General features: G+C 36.5%; 1 pseudogene; it reads right to left on the bottom strand.

Moving 5' to 3' along the window:
• Positions 1 to 5,308: 5,308 nt before the first annotated feature.
• LOC125938896 (40S ribosomal protein SA-like) lies at positions 5,309 to 6,187 on the bottom strand (annotated as a pseudogene).
• Between the last annotated feature and the right edge of the window lie 8,964 nt (positions 6,188 to 15,151).

Consider the following 15,151-nt stretch of genomic DNA (forward strand, 5'->3'; position numbering starts at 1 on the left):
TATGCTTCAATTTAGTTTGATGGTTTGAAATTTTTGGCAATTTACTTCTTTCTTTAAAGTCATTCTTGCACAAAAATATCAACTCTAAACTTTTACTCGCCTATGTTGATAAGGAAAAACAAGGATAATTTTATCCAGATATAAAGCAAACATCTTATATTAGCCAATTATTCCAACATGGAATATTTCATAAATGTAGCCTATCTTAAATTGTTATCTAATTATTCCTGCTCTTACTCTCTTTCTCAAGAAGTAGTAAAATTTCAGAAAAATTTTGGTGATTGATAGGGAGAGAAAATATTATCTAATATAACCACTGAAAAGCCATCAGCAAATAATAGTACAAATGGGCAAAGTAATTTCTCTCCTGCTATTGAAAATGACTGTCTTTAGAAAAACCTCATAGTTTCTCTTGATCTTATTAACAAGTAGAGAAACGATAACTAGCAACACAGAATGATGATGGCAAGAATCCCAAGTGCAGCTTGGTGCAGTATTGATGAACCTTTGCATCATTTTGAGGTATTCTACACAGAAAAATACAAATAAATATATTCTTCAGAAAACTACCAACCGTGTTTTATATAAGATTGCTATCACCCAACAAAAAGTAAAAGGTAAATGTCTATGACCATGTATGTGCGTGTATATTTATGTGTGATCTGTATCTGTTTTTGTAAAAACATATAGATATATTTATAAATCAGGCTTCTGAAGTGTTTTAAAACACTAAGTTCAAGTAAGTCCCACCCAAGTTTTAAAAATGACTCCTTGAAAAATCAAACTTTCTGTTAATTTTTATGAATACAGTCTTGGATCCTGGAGGTTATAGTTTGATGCTGGATCAGTTTGGAAGAATGAAACTCACTTTTGTTGCAAAGTATAGAAAGTAGACTACCAAAACCAGTCAGCAGAAGCTGATTTCTTTGCTACCATCTGTGCTGACAAAAACCATGTAATCCCCCTCTCGGTCAATCAATTTAAATATTTGTTCAGTAGTGTTCTGGAACTACAGTCCTGAGAACATAATTATTAACCTTATTGATACTTATGTCTATTCTTTCTTTTAACAGATATATTTTATACAGTGCCTCCAAGTTGGTAAGGGTACTTTTTTTTAACCTCCTGGGAGTTCAGAGAAATGTCAGGAAAACCTGATAGAGTGGAGTGTTTCTTCAGCTGAGGAAATATACTTTCCATCATGACTTTGCTGTAATGTTGTTTATTACATAGGAAGTGTCCTCAGATGAACTGGTGAAAAGGGCTTATTTCTCCTAGATTACAAAGTCAGACTGCATTTATTTTAAGCTACTAGATCATTAGCTTTCATGCAAGTGTTGTGTAAAAAACACAGTGAAAATATATTTAAAAACTCATATTGGCAGTAAGCAATTAAATTTTTGAGTGAAATTTTAAAAATAAAATTTTCTGCTATAGTAAAACATTCATATGTAGTCTCTATTCTCTCTGCATTCACTTTTCATATTCATGGGATTTCACCTTTGATCTTTTTCTCAGGTATTTCATGTGCTAACTGACTTCACATTTCCTTCCATCTCTCTGGTTTGAGTTTTTCTCAACTATATAACCTGTAGCAAATACAGATTTTTAAAAAAATTTCTTGAACTACACCACTGTAAGCCTACCTGTAGGCCCCATAAAATCCCCTATTAATATATATAGTCAGCTGGGTGTGCAAATAATGAATATGCTTCTGGATGCTCCGGGCTCACTGGAGTAGGTGCATCATGACTGATTCACAGGTGAGTAGTATTGGCTCTGTTAAGAACAGTATATCAGAGTGTACACAAACTCATAGCTTAAAGGAGATACAAATAAACAGAGGCTGGAAAAGGTTGGGACCAGAGCCATCATGATGCCATGGTTAGCCATCTCTGGTAAGCCATGGTTAGCACATCTGGTAAGCAATTGTAGTCCATGAACCCTGTAAAATTGTAAACGTGGCCTGTTGAGCATAAGGGCCTTTTATATCTGACATTATATTGACCAGGCTCTTGCTATTCCCCCCAGAGAGGCCCTTCACCCTGCTCTGTAAACAGAGAAGGAAGTCAGAGGCCTGATCTTGCATGCAGGCGGTCGGCAGCTCACCCTGAACTTGCTGCAGCCAGAGCACACTCAGGCGTCATGGTCAGTGGATATCTTGGAGCTTCAAAGGTGAGTCCACTGCTCAAAAGGAGACATTTCGATGACCCAGGATTCCTGGCAGATTTTATTTCAGTTGCTGGAAAGTTCTCAAAAATGCTCAAAAGCCCTCCAGCTGCCCAGAGAGTCTGAAATGCATGCAGTGGGTCTCCCAGACAAAGCTTTAGAAAGCTGCTAGCACCACAGATCCAACACAGCCTCTGCATCTTGATTTCACTAGAACAGATGTTATCTGCAAGCAATTAACATACTTGTCATCACCAGTGAAACAGATACAGAATTCTTCATTTTTTTTAATGCACCCTAAAGAAAAGTGTTTGTACATAAAACAAAATGTTCACATTAGTATTAAAATAATATTCAGTGAAGAAAGTTGCATGTGTCAGTTTTTCAGTTTTTTCTATTTTTTTTGTAAAAAAGATACTGTAATAATTTTTAGAAAACTGTGAGGTAATAAATGTCACCAGCAATATAAATATTTGTGACAACTCCCTATTCGATTAAAGCCGTATCTATTTGTGATTATTTTGTATCTTCATATCTTGGCTGATAGAATTTGCCATTTGGTATATTTTCCTCTACGTTAACATTTCCAAAATTCTTTGGTTTTATAGATTATGGAAAATAATGGGATTTGCTTTATAATAACAATACAAATGTGTTGACCAAAACATAACCCTTAAGATTGGTACAAGTGAAAACTTTGGTGAAATTCAATGTGTAAATATCCTAGGTGGTAAAAACAAAAACAAAAACAAAACAGAAATTTTAAGCTCTTGAGCTGTTCCAAAAGGAAAAAACAAAAAGAAAACAAAAAACTCAAATAGCATAATTCCTTTGTATTATGTAATTATACTCTTAACACCAACTCAATTTCTTATAGGCTGATTCTGTAACATGACAGTCCTGAATTATCTTTCCTCATAAAATTCATAGTTTTCATTTAGCATTCATGCCCTCACACTTTTTTAATTAGTGAAAACTGAAAGGCTGGATTTCTAGCATTTCAACTTCTGATCACAAATATTTCTGCAGAGGTTAAATTCATTTTTTTCTTCCATGTTCCTTTTAAGAAATTTTGTAAAATTTGAAGACAATGTTTCTGCTATACTGACAGCTTAACTGGTCTGAAAATACAAGATAATATCACCTAAGCAAACGCTATGACTGATACATTCATTCTGAACAGAGGTACCTATAATATTTGAAGTGAAATGAATATTCACTACCACTAACTGGAAGGCAGATGTGGGATAGTAAAAGATCACTGAATTAGTGCCTAATATTCTAGGTCACTCTCATAGGTCTGCAATGTACTAACCAATGACCTTGAAAATGGCTTATCATTTTTTTATCTAGAAAATGATGACCTTCTTAACTGACTGTGAATTAATGTAGATAATTTATATGAAAGCACTATAAATCATGGAACATTATATAATGAAAATAACATTTTAAACATAGACTATTTTACAAAACGTATTCTCAATAAGTACCTGGTAGAGAGTATTGCCAACTCTATTAGGTGATGCGAGCCAAAGCACTCCGTTGGTTTTTGACGCTTCCCCTCCAACAGGAAGTGTTTACTTTGGTCAGCTTTAATAGTAGATAAATAGTAAATAAAGGAACTGATAATCCTTCTTGTATCATACAAATGATTGCTAACACTCTTCTTCCAGTATTTTCTTCCTCTGACTTTATCTGAGGCCTCATGACCTTAGGTCCTGTTCAAGTGCTCAGTGTTTGTTGGAAAGTTAAATCTTTTGGTTTGTCATTTCCACAGCACTCATTAGGTACTTTACTGCCTAAGACAAGGCTACCTTATATTTTACATCTTTAACTGATTTCCATCACTTATATCAGAATCCCCTTGTGGTTTCTCATTCTTTCTGCATATTCTCAACATCTATCAAACTTCCTAGTAAGAAATAATTAATTGAATGTCTGCTAATATTAATTATTTAAAATCTCTAAAATCAGAACCTGGATACTGTGGGTGAGCTTTTGTCTAAATGACAATTCATCCACTTGTGAAATCCACTTTTTTTAAAATGTTTATTTATTTTTGGGAGAGAGACAGACAGAGTGTGAGGAGGGGGGGGGCGGGAAGAGAGAGGAAGACACAGAATCTGAAGCAGGCTCCAGCTCTGAGCTGTCAGCACAGAGCCCGTCGCCCTGGGGCCCGAACTCACAAACCATGAGATCATGACCTGAGCTGAAGTCGGACACAACCAACTGAGCCACCCAGGCCCCCCTGCAATCCACCTTTTGATCAGTCCTTCAGCAAGAAAGGCAAAACTTTGAGGTTGTTTTACCTATTTGTGTATTTTTTGGTATTCAACCCTTTTAAAAACATTTTACTGGACTTCATTATAATTAGAACTTCCAGTTTATTTGGAATTTATTAACTCATTCAGTAAATATTTGCTAAAGAACTCCTATGTAGAAAGTATTGCTCTAAATATATTGGATATAGCAGTGGGCAATTCAGGGCAAATGCTCCCTGCCTCTTGAAACCTAATTCTACTAAACATACATACAGTAAATCAAGTAAGCTCTCAAATAAGTGAAATAATTTCAGATAGTTAAATGCCCAATGATGTAAACAAAGTACTATGATGGAGATGAGCAGGGACAGGGGGACACGTTAGTGGAGTCTACAAGTGACAATATAAATTGAAATGTAAAGGCTGAGAGGCCTGTTGGACCAAGAGCATGGCAAAGAACAGAAAGTTCAAAATCCATAAGCAGAAGAGAACTTGACCTATTCTAACAGTTTTCAGAGGCCAGTGTGAGTAAATAAAGCACAGTGAAAGGAGATGAAAAAGCATGGGAAAATGTAGAAGAGATAATAATAATAGCAACATCATCATCTAACATTTACTGTGTGCTTTCTATTGCCAGATACAATTCAGATTATCTCATTTGATCCTTACATGAATTCTAGGAGGTAATGTCATTATCAACATTTTAGAGATGAAGACAACTGATGCTTAGAAAGGTTAAATAGGTAGGGTCACCAGATACAGAATAAATTAGAGGATGTGGTAAATAATTCAACTCTTGCCTTTTTTGTTTGTTTCTACAAACTGTTTATTTTTCGTCAACCTTCTTTCCATTTTGTTTGCTTCTGTAGAAGAACAGCTTAAGACCACTCAGTTTTTCCTACCCATTCAGTGGCCTGAGCAGTGGGAGCTGCAGACCAGTCTTCAGTAGTAGGCTGAGCTCCAGTCTTCAGTAGGGAACTGCTGAGTAGGCACAGAGGGCACCCGCACACCTTCAGAACAGTCTGCCACTTGAGGTTGAGTATCAGTGAACTCAGGAGCTGGAGCTGTACATTCAGCCTGAAATCCCTCCTTGTCACAGCCTTTTCTGCAACAGCCTGCTCTTCCTTTTCAATCTCTTCAGGACCTCTATGGAAGTAAAGATCAGGCATGACCTCCCATGGCTGTTCATGGGAAATTGTGCCATGCGTGTGCAGAACTTCCCTGGCCAGCATCCATCACATTAGAGCCACCGAGTGAGCTCCCTTGTTGCAAGGAATGCCAATGTCCACATAGGGCAGAGGAGAGTCTGTGTTACACAGAGAGATGGTAAGCAAGTTAACATAAGACGCCTCTGTGACAGGCTGGTGGTCAGCCTTGGGATCAGTAACCACCAGAAATCTCAGCTCTCAGAAAGCTGCCTGGCTCTGGTTAGTGAAGGTTCCAGAAGTGAAGCAGCCAGCAATAGGAATGGTTCCAGTAGCAGCAGCAAACTTCAGCACGGCTCGCTGGCCAGTATTCCTGGATGATATGACACTGACATCAGCTGGGTTTTCAATGGCAACAATGGCACCAGCTGCCAGCAGAAGCTTCTCCCAGGTTCTCTTCAGATTTATGACATAGATGCCACCACTTTTCCTTTTGTAAATGTACTGTTACATTAGGAAGTCAAGGTTGGTGTCACCTAAGTGGATTCCTGCTGCAAGAAATTTGAGGACAACCTCCACCTTCATTTGTAAGATATCAAGGGCTCTGGACATGGTGAAAGTTTCCCTTTAAGTTACCACAGGAATGCAAAAACAACGCTGTATGGTCCCCTCCCTGGGTATCATGGGAAAAGCTCAACTTTTGTCTTAATACAATAGGAAGCCATTGAGAGATTTTAGTTAACAGGGTGATATGATTCATTTCTGTTAATATAAAAATTTACCATCAATGACAGGCAAGGAGGGATTGCTTAATTTCTTTCTCCTCTCTTCACATCTGGTTTGTTTTGCTCCTGCTAGATTCTGAGCCATTCTAGAAGAGCAGAAATTTTTGTCTTGTTTATTACTTTATGTTCAGTCCTTAGCATGGTATTTAACATATTTTTAATGCTCATTTAATATTGAATGAATGAATGACTATACTGGATACTTGCTGATTTCCACCTACTTCCATTCTGATTTGGGTTTCTGATATTAAAAGTTATATTATTTCTTATTTTTTGAGTCCTATAACTATTCCAATGTCCATTTACCTTTCTTAAGATTTTGATGTGTGGCCAGTTGCATAGTAATTGCAAGGATGGACATCGGACTATAGCCAGAGGGGTCAGATAGGAGGTTACAGAAGTCAAATGGATAAGAGCCATCAGGGCAGAGTCTAGGGCAGTACAGAAAAACCACATCTTTCAGTTTTTCTGAGCACTGCAAAGACCCGTTCCACCCAAGGACCCCACTCTATCTTGCTTTGCTCATTAGGCTGTGTTTCTGAGTATTTTGCTCCCTATGAGTCAGTAATTATTTTGTTTTTAATGTTTATTATTTTTGAGACAGAGAATCAGTGGGTGTGGGACAGAGAGAGAGGGGCACAGAGGATCTGAAGCGGGCTCTGTGCTGGCAGCAGAGAGCCCAATGGGGAGCTCAAACTATGAACTGTGAATTCATGACCTGAATTGAAGTCAGACGCTTAACTGACTGAGCCATCCATGTGCCTCTGAGTCAGTAATTCTTAAATAGTAATAGTTATTATAAACGTTTTACTAGTTATAATGGACTAAGTGAGGATCTAAGTACTGGTGAAAGCAAAGCTCATAAATTAGAATTTAATCCTCTTTATGTAGTGTAGGATTATGTTCATCTTGGGGGGAAAAAGGCAAAAATTCAAGTTTTTTTGTCATTATAGGACTCACCAAAATTTTGAAAACCTTGGTTATTTTTTAATTTGTAAAAGGTAACACTAGATCTAGCAGTTGCTTGGTATTAATCAGAATAGGCTAGAGTTGGTTGTTATAACAAATTAACTACAACTCCCAGTGCTTTATTATACACCTACTCACATAGACAGAATTCTCATCTGCATAGCTGCATGTAGTACCCTAATATTACAGAGGCTCCATCATTTTTTAATAGCACCTTCTGAAACATGTAGCATCCTTGATTGTTGGGAAAGAGAGGGAAGATGTGTAGGAGAATCACTAGTAGAATTTCCACTTCCTTAACCTGGAAGTTACACATATACCTTCCACTATCATTTCCTTGCCCAAAATTGGTCACATGCTTGTGATGAACTGCAAGAGTGCTAAGAAATGTGGACAAGTAGGTGAAATTCAGTTGAGCATCAGATCTTCTGTAATGCTCCTCAAACATGACTTTAAGAAGCCAGCCTGAGGTTTTTAGTTGATAGTAGAGGGATCATATTACTCTTTCAAGTCTGTATTCTCAGATGTTCTTCTGCTAGTCTTTAGAGTCAGGGTATACTGATTATTACACAGTCCCTGGAAGCGCCAGATGTGTTTCCATAGTTCCCCTTCATGTAGGATATTAAATAAACAGATGCCATTTCAAATTAGAAACTTCCATTTCTTCCTACCTAATATAAAATGTACCAAATCATTTCCAAATTGGAGATTTATTTTTCTGTTTATGTTTTTCATGGTTTTATAGTAAGGTTCTCTAAAAGGGCTAGGCTTAAAGCTATTGCCTGTCCCAAGTGTACTGTTCACATGCTGATTGATTTGAAACACAACTTGAAGAAATGTGAGAGCATCTTCCAATTTTTAAATAAGATGCAGTTGTGCTCTGCTTCTTAAATGATATACTGTGCTGGCACAGTATCTATATAATGTCATCATTATTGTAATATTGAAGGGTTAGGCAAATGTTCAATTTTGTTTTCACTTATTTTGGAAAATTGTATTACATTAATAGATTTACCCGGAAAAGGAATATGGTTCAAATATTTTTAAAATGTCTTTCAAATACAATTCTAGAATTCAAATTGAACATCATTGTAAAATGTTGGATGTTGGAAAGCGATCTGTAGCACGCTGTCAAAGGAATTATTGTATCATTTGGGAGACTATATTGCAGGACTTCTGGATTTTTCTGGAGCAATGGAAACTGTAAAAGTTTCATTCATCTCCATAATTCTTTTGTTTCAGGACCTGATATGGTTAAGATATATATATAATCTTTAATCACTGGGCCCTGGGTTCAGGCATAGAGCACTTTATCCCTTTTTTAAAACAAAAATTTGCAAGTAGATGATTATGACTTCTGAGTTAACCTGATAGATAGGAATTATAGATTTGATTCCAGCAATGCAATAGCCTAGATACCCTGAAGTTCCTTCCAATTAATCTGTTAGCTAGAGGCTACCTTAATTAAACCAAACATAGTTGTTAGTCATGGATTTTTTTCACAAAAAAAATGGAAATTAGTGTGGGTGAATAGAACAGAGAACAATGAGAATCAAGATGCCAAGAAGACCCATCAGTGGTTCATTACACCATGTTCATAAGAAGACTCAATACCTTAAAAAATACCAAAAATATTGATACATGGAACAAAGGGAATTATGACAAAAATCAAAACTAGATTTATTTTTTAAGAACTTGACATTTAATTTCAAATTTTTGAAGAAGTTTGATAGAATGGTCAAATATACCTGAAAAAAAGAGGAATCACGTTAGGGAAATTGCCTAACCAGATCTTAAGGTTTATTGTTACAAATTGGAATAGGGTTAACAAAAGACCAATAAAAGAGCATAGAGAGCTCAGAAATAAACCCGTTAATACATGGAAACAAATATATGTCAGAATCAGCATTGCAAATGTTAGAGGAAAGGAGGAACTATGAATATATTTATGATTAAATTGGAATACAACCTCAGATCATACACAAATATCAACTTCTCACTGACTAAAAAGATAATTTTTTTTAGTTTTGAAGAAAATGTAGGAAAGTGTCTTTATAACATCATGATACAGTAGGAATTTCTAAGCAAAGCATAGAATGTACCAATGACAAAAGAAAAGACTATTAGACCATGGCAAATTTAGGACCTTTGGTTCATTACCATTAAAAAAATAAAGACCCATTATATAACAATGCCAGTTATAAAACACATTGCCAACAAGAAAGTATTATTTAAAATATATAAAGCCGTCTAAAATAATTTTTAAAACCATCTAATTATTCAAGTTAGCTAAAATATACAGAAAGAATTCCACAAAGAGGAAACACAGATGGCTAATAAACACAAAAACATTTCTTGAACTTATTGGTAATGATTAGTCATCATGGAAATTAAAAGTAAACCGAGTTAGATACTATTTAATATTCTCTAGAGTGGCACAAGTAAGAAATTTTTGTCAAAGTTTTGTCAAGGATGAAGAGTAATGGAAACTGTAATACTTCAGGAATGAAAATTGATACAACTACTGTGGAAAACAGTTGGGCATTACATAGTGAAGCTGAACCATGGTATGCCCTACACTCATAATATTATAATAATAACATATAATATTATATTACATATTATATGACACATATTATAATAACATAAAGGAACTCCACTCATAAATATTTTATCAGTCAGGATTCTACTGAAGAAACAGAGGCTGTAGGAAAAATAGACACACTTGTCACTCCTCCCCAATATGCTTTTGTTTGTTTATACATTGGCTTATGTGATTATGGGGGTTGACTAAGTCCAAATCAGGAAGGGTAAGCTGGAAATTCTTGGGCAGGAGCTGAAGCTGCAGTCCACAGGTGGAATTTCTTTTTCCTTAGAAAAACCTCATTTCTCTTCATGAAACCTTTCTTTCTTTTTTGAAAAATTTTTATGTTTATTTTTGAGAGAGAGAGAGACAGGCAGACAGAGTGCAAGCACGTGAGGGACAGAGAGAGAGGGAGACACAGAATCTGAAGCAGTCTCCAGCCTCCGAGCTGTCAGCACAGAGCCTGACGTGGGGCTCAAAACCACGAACCGTGAGATCATGACCTGAGCTGGTCAGCCGCTTAACCAAATGAGCCACCCAGGCACCCTGTGAAGTCTTTCAAATGATTTGGTCTGGACCACCTAACTTATTGAGGATAATCTTCTTAAAGTCAACTGATTGCAGATGTCAATCACATCTACAAAATATCTTCAGAGCAACACTTAGATTAAAATCTAAATAACTGTGGACTATATCCTAGCCAAATTGACACCTAAAACTATCACAGGTAAATAGCCTAGAGATACTTTTACACATGTATACTAAGAAACATGTACAAGAAAGTTTATGGAGGGGCACCTGGGTGACTCAGTTGACTAAGCATCAGACTTCCTTCGGCTCAGGTCATGATCTCACAGTTCATGAGTTCAAGCCCTGCATGGGGTGAACTTGGGCCCTGCAGTGCCACTCAAGGCTTCGCAGTCTCTCTCCCTCTCTTGGCACCTGGTGGGATTCTCTCTTCCTCTCTGCCCCTTGTTCATTCACGTGCTCTCTTTCTCTCTCTCAAAAATACATTCATACACACTTACATACACACATAAATACACAAAATTTAAAAAAGAAACGTTATAAAAATATTTATAATATCAAAAAACTGGAATTAACACAAATTTTCATCAAAAAAATAATGAAGAGAGGTGCCTGGGTTGGTTAAGCATCTGACTTTTGATTTGGGCTCGGGTCATGATCTCACGGTTCTTGAGACTGAGCCCCATGTCAGGCCCTGTGCTGACACTGTGGAGCCTGCTTGGGATTCTCTCTCTCCCTCTCACTCTGCCCCTCCGCTCTGCTCACTTGCTCTCTCTCTCTCTCAAACACTTAAACATTTTTTAAAAAATAATGAAGAAATAATTTGTGAACTAGTTACCCAATGAAATATTATGCAGTAGTAAAAATGGACGATAGCTACCCATTGTAGCATGGAGACACAGTAGCATGGAAACAAGCTTAAAACATAAGGTGAATAAAAAGCAACTTCTAGAAGACCACGTTCACCTTCTCGTTTTTAAAAAAGTCAAGAACAAGAGCTTTACTAGTTTGTACATGTGAGAAAATTAAATTAAGAAAATGAAGGAATAAGAAATTCAGAATCCTGGTTAGTTATATTGGTTTTGGAGAAAGTTGGGAACTTTAAAAATGAAGGTGCATAATAGTAGATTTAATGGTGCTGGAATTTTCCAGGTTTTATGTGGTGATATGTTCACAAGTGCTTGTTTTATAAACGCTTCATAACTTACATATTATCTATATTCTTCTATACCAAATTTTACATAATAAAAATGTAAAATTAAGAAACCAATAACTGCTGTCACTCGTTTGTTGATTGGCATTATCAGATGGCCATGTTCAAGCCTGCTAAGCCAAATTTATTGGGCCAGAGGTTTCAGTAGATATCCTGATAGAAATGAATGTGGTTGGTGCAAATAGCAAATACTTCCATAACTCCTGCAGGCTCTCTTAGTTCCCCTAGCTTCTCTCTTTATTTTTTTCCTTTAACACTCTTCTCTAATTTGCCAGGAAACTCAAATTCCTGGGCTGGGCTTTGTCTAGATTGGGTGTCAGAAATAGCCTGGTTCCAACAAAGTTAGGATCAAGCTGTAGGGTGGGTCTGAAATGTCCTGACTGGAAAGCAAGCAGACAAAACAGGTACTTGCCTTTGACTACCAGCTATGTGTTTCTTGGCTTGACTGCTGATGTTTTGATTCATTGTTGAACAAATTTATTGTGCTCTCACACTGCTTGTTCCAATATCTTTTATATCTTTTTTTTGATGTTTATTTATTTTTGAGACAGAGAGCGACAGAGTGTGAGAAGGGGAGTGGTAGACAGAGAGGAAGACACATAATCCAAAGCAGGCTCCCAGAGCTGTCAGCACAGAGCCCGACTCAGGGCTCAAACTCATGAACTGCAAGATCATGACCTAGACGAAGTCGGGGGCTTAACCCACTGAGCCACCCAGGCGCCCCTAATATCTTTTCTATCTTAACAACCATTGTGTCATTGAAAATACTCTGAGAATGCCACCTTGAAGATTGTGAATGGAAAATAGTTGCTCTCATTCCTTGTGCCATCTTTGCTGAGAGTCTCAAGCTACCATTGAATATTTTATTTTGCCCGATCTCTGACTCTCGTATTAACCCTTATGCTAGGCGTTTCTGCTGTCAGTGTTCTCCACCTGCTTCATTTCTTTTTATTTTATTATTTTATTTTATTTAAATTCGAGTTAGTTAACATAAAGTGTAGTCTTGGTTTCAGGAGTAGAACCCAGCGATTCGTCACTTACATACGATACTCATTGCTCAGCCCGTGTGTGCCATTTCTGCTCTTTTTACTTCCATCTTGCTATTGAAAATACAAAGATGCATAGTTTGTTATAATTCTGAAGATGGGAAAACAATAAATAAGCAAAAAGGATTAGAAATTTGAAATATATATACTTAGATTTTTACTCTCATAGTTTTATTGTTTGCTTCATTCTTGTTAGTTTTCTATTTGATGTCTGCAGCGACCAAACAAAAACACTAGCTCATTTTCTCCAATACCTATTGCTCATTTGTTGCCTTTACTTAAATTACTATTCACACGTGCTAATAAAAACTAAATGCTGTATAAAACAATAGGAACAAACACTTTTTTCCCCAATGGAACTTGGAAAATCGTTCTCAATCTCTTTTACCCGCTCGTCCCGGCTTCTCCCCTGGTTTTGCCCACCTGTGATATCTCTGAATAGCTTATCTAAAAGGAGCATAAGCTTTGCTTCCCACACGTCTTCTCAGTGTGAGTGGTTCCAATGCACTCACCAGGAATGCCAAGACGGAGGGTATCTTGAATGGTCTCGTCAGAATTCTAGCCCCTGGGCTGTAGCTAGATGTTGCCCATTCCCCACCTCCTGCAGGTTGCAGTTAGAGATTCACAAACTTTGTCTAGTTAACTTTACATTTGTCCTTCATGGTAAGGGGAGTGCTTCGATCAGGAAGTGAAGAGTGTAAAGAATTACTTTCAGCATTTTGAATTAAGCCAAACTACAAGTTCATCAGAGAGAGGACAAATAATACAAACACAGATATACTAAATTTATTTTTTTTTAATTTTTTTAACGTTTATTTATTTTTGAGACAGAGAGAGACAGAGCATGAATGGGGGAGGGGCAGAGAGAGAGAGGGAGACACAGAATCTGAAACAGGCTCCAGGCTCTGAGCTGTCAGCACAGAGCCTGACGCGGGGCTCGAACTCATGGACCCGGAGATCATGACCTGAGCCGAAGCCAGCCGCTCAACCCACTGAGCCACCCAGGCGCCCCAGATTTACTAAATTTAGTTGTTTGACTTCACCTTCTATTTATTCCTCTTTTCTAATTACATCGGTTAGAACAATATTAATTGATGCTTATAATAACAGATGATTTATTCTGTTTTAGCATTAAGCATGATGATATCTTATTTACATAGGGGATAGTGAAAGGGAGGGTAGGAATCCCCAAAGCACAGAAAAAAGGGCAAAATAAAGCTGAGGCCAGACTCATGGATATATATTTTCACTTTGTCTCAATTTTTTAAAAGACTGTTGCTGCTTTGTAGTGTTTACAAGGAAATAGAGGCTACTTGCTCAAGACGAAACCCCTTCTTTTCCACAGGCTTAGTACAATTTCAGGACAGAATATATTTAAATTGTCTCATCTATTTAATTTTGACTAGGTAACATGCAAACTAAAAGTGTTTAAATCATATAGTACAGAGTTTATACTGAAAAGTAAGTTTCCTGTTTACCCCATGTCCCCTTTTCCTCACTTTTTCATCCCAGAGGCAATCCCTCTTAAAAGGGTCTTGTGAGTATTTACACCATGAGTTTCATGCAACTTATAACTTCTGTATAGAGAGCTCTGCCCTTTGACTATTTTTTACTTAGTAACATATCTTATAAATAATTTTTTATCTGTATATAGACCTGCTTTATTCTTTTTAATGGCTACCTAATGTTATGGATAAACCATAATTTATATGACCAATTATTGTTGTTGGATATTTATTTAGACTATTTCCATTCTTTAGTTATAATAACCAATGCTGTAAGCAATTGAATACTATTTTGAGTACAAGGGTGAGTATATTGGGAGGATGCCAAAAGGGGAATTGATGAGTGGAGGGATATGTGCATTTTGACAGTATGAAAATACTTACATACGAGGTTGCTTATTTTACAGAACTGTTTATAATACTCAAGAGGACCAGTCCCCATACCCAAGTTAACAGAGTTTATTTATAATCAATCTGTGTGATCTTTATCAATATGGTGGGTATAAAATGGTATGATGTTATATACATAATCTGCATTTCCTATTTTCAGAATGACTTTGAACAACTTTCATACATCCATCCAAAATTGCTGAATAATTCTTTTTCTGTGAATTCATGTTCTTGTCCTTTAACTAAATTCCACTAGGTTGTTGGCTCTTTCCTTATTGGTAATAGAATATATTTACATACTATGCAGTTGCCCCCTATCTCTTACATCTATTGCATATATTTCCCAAGTCATCATTTGTCTTTTGCCTTTAACTATGTTATTTGTTTCATGTAATATTTCTAAAAATTATGTAGATAAATTATCAATATGTTTATCTATGGCTTCTGCATATTGCATATCAACTAGAAATATCTGTCTCATAATAAGACCTACTAGTTTTATAGTTTCAAATTTTATGTTTAATTCCTGGACTTATCTGAAATGTATTTGGCATAA

This window comes from Panthera uncia, assembly GCF_023721935.1.
Source record: "Panthera uncia isolate 11264 chromosome B2 unlocalized genomic scaffold, Puncia_PCG_1.0 HiC_scaffold_24, whole genome shotgun sequence".
In the NCBI taxonomy this organism is placed as follows: Eukaryota; Metazoa; Chordata; class Mammalia; order Carnivora; family Felidae; genus Panthera; species Panthera uncia.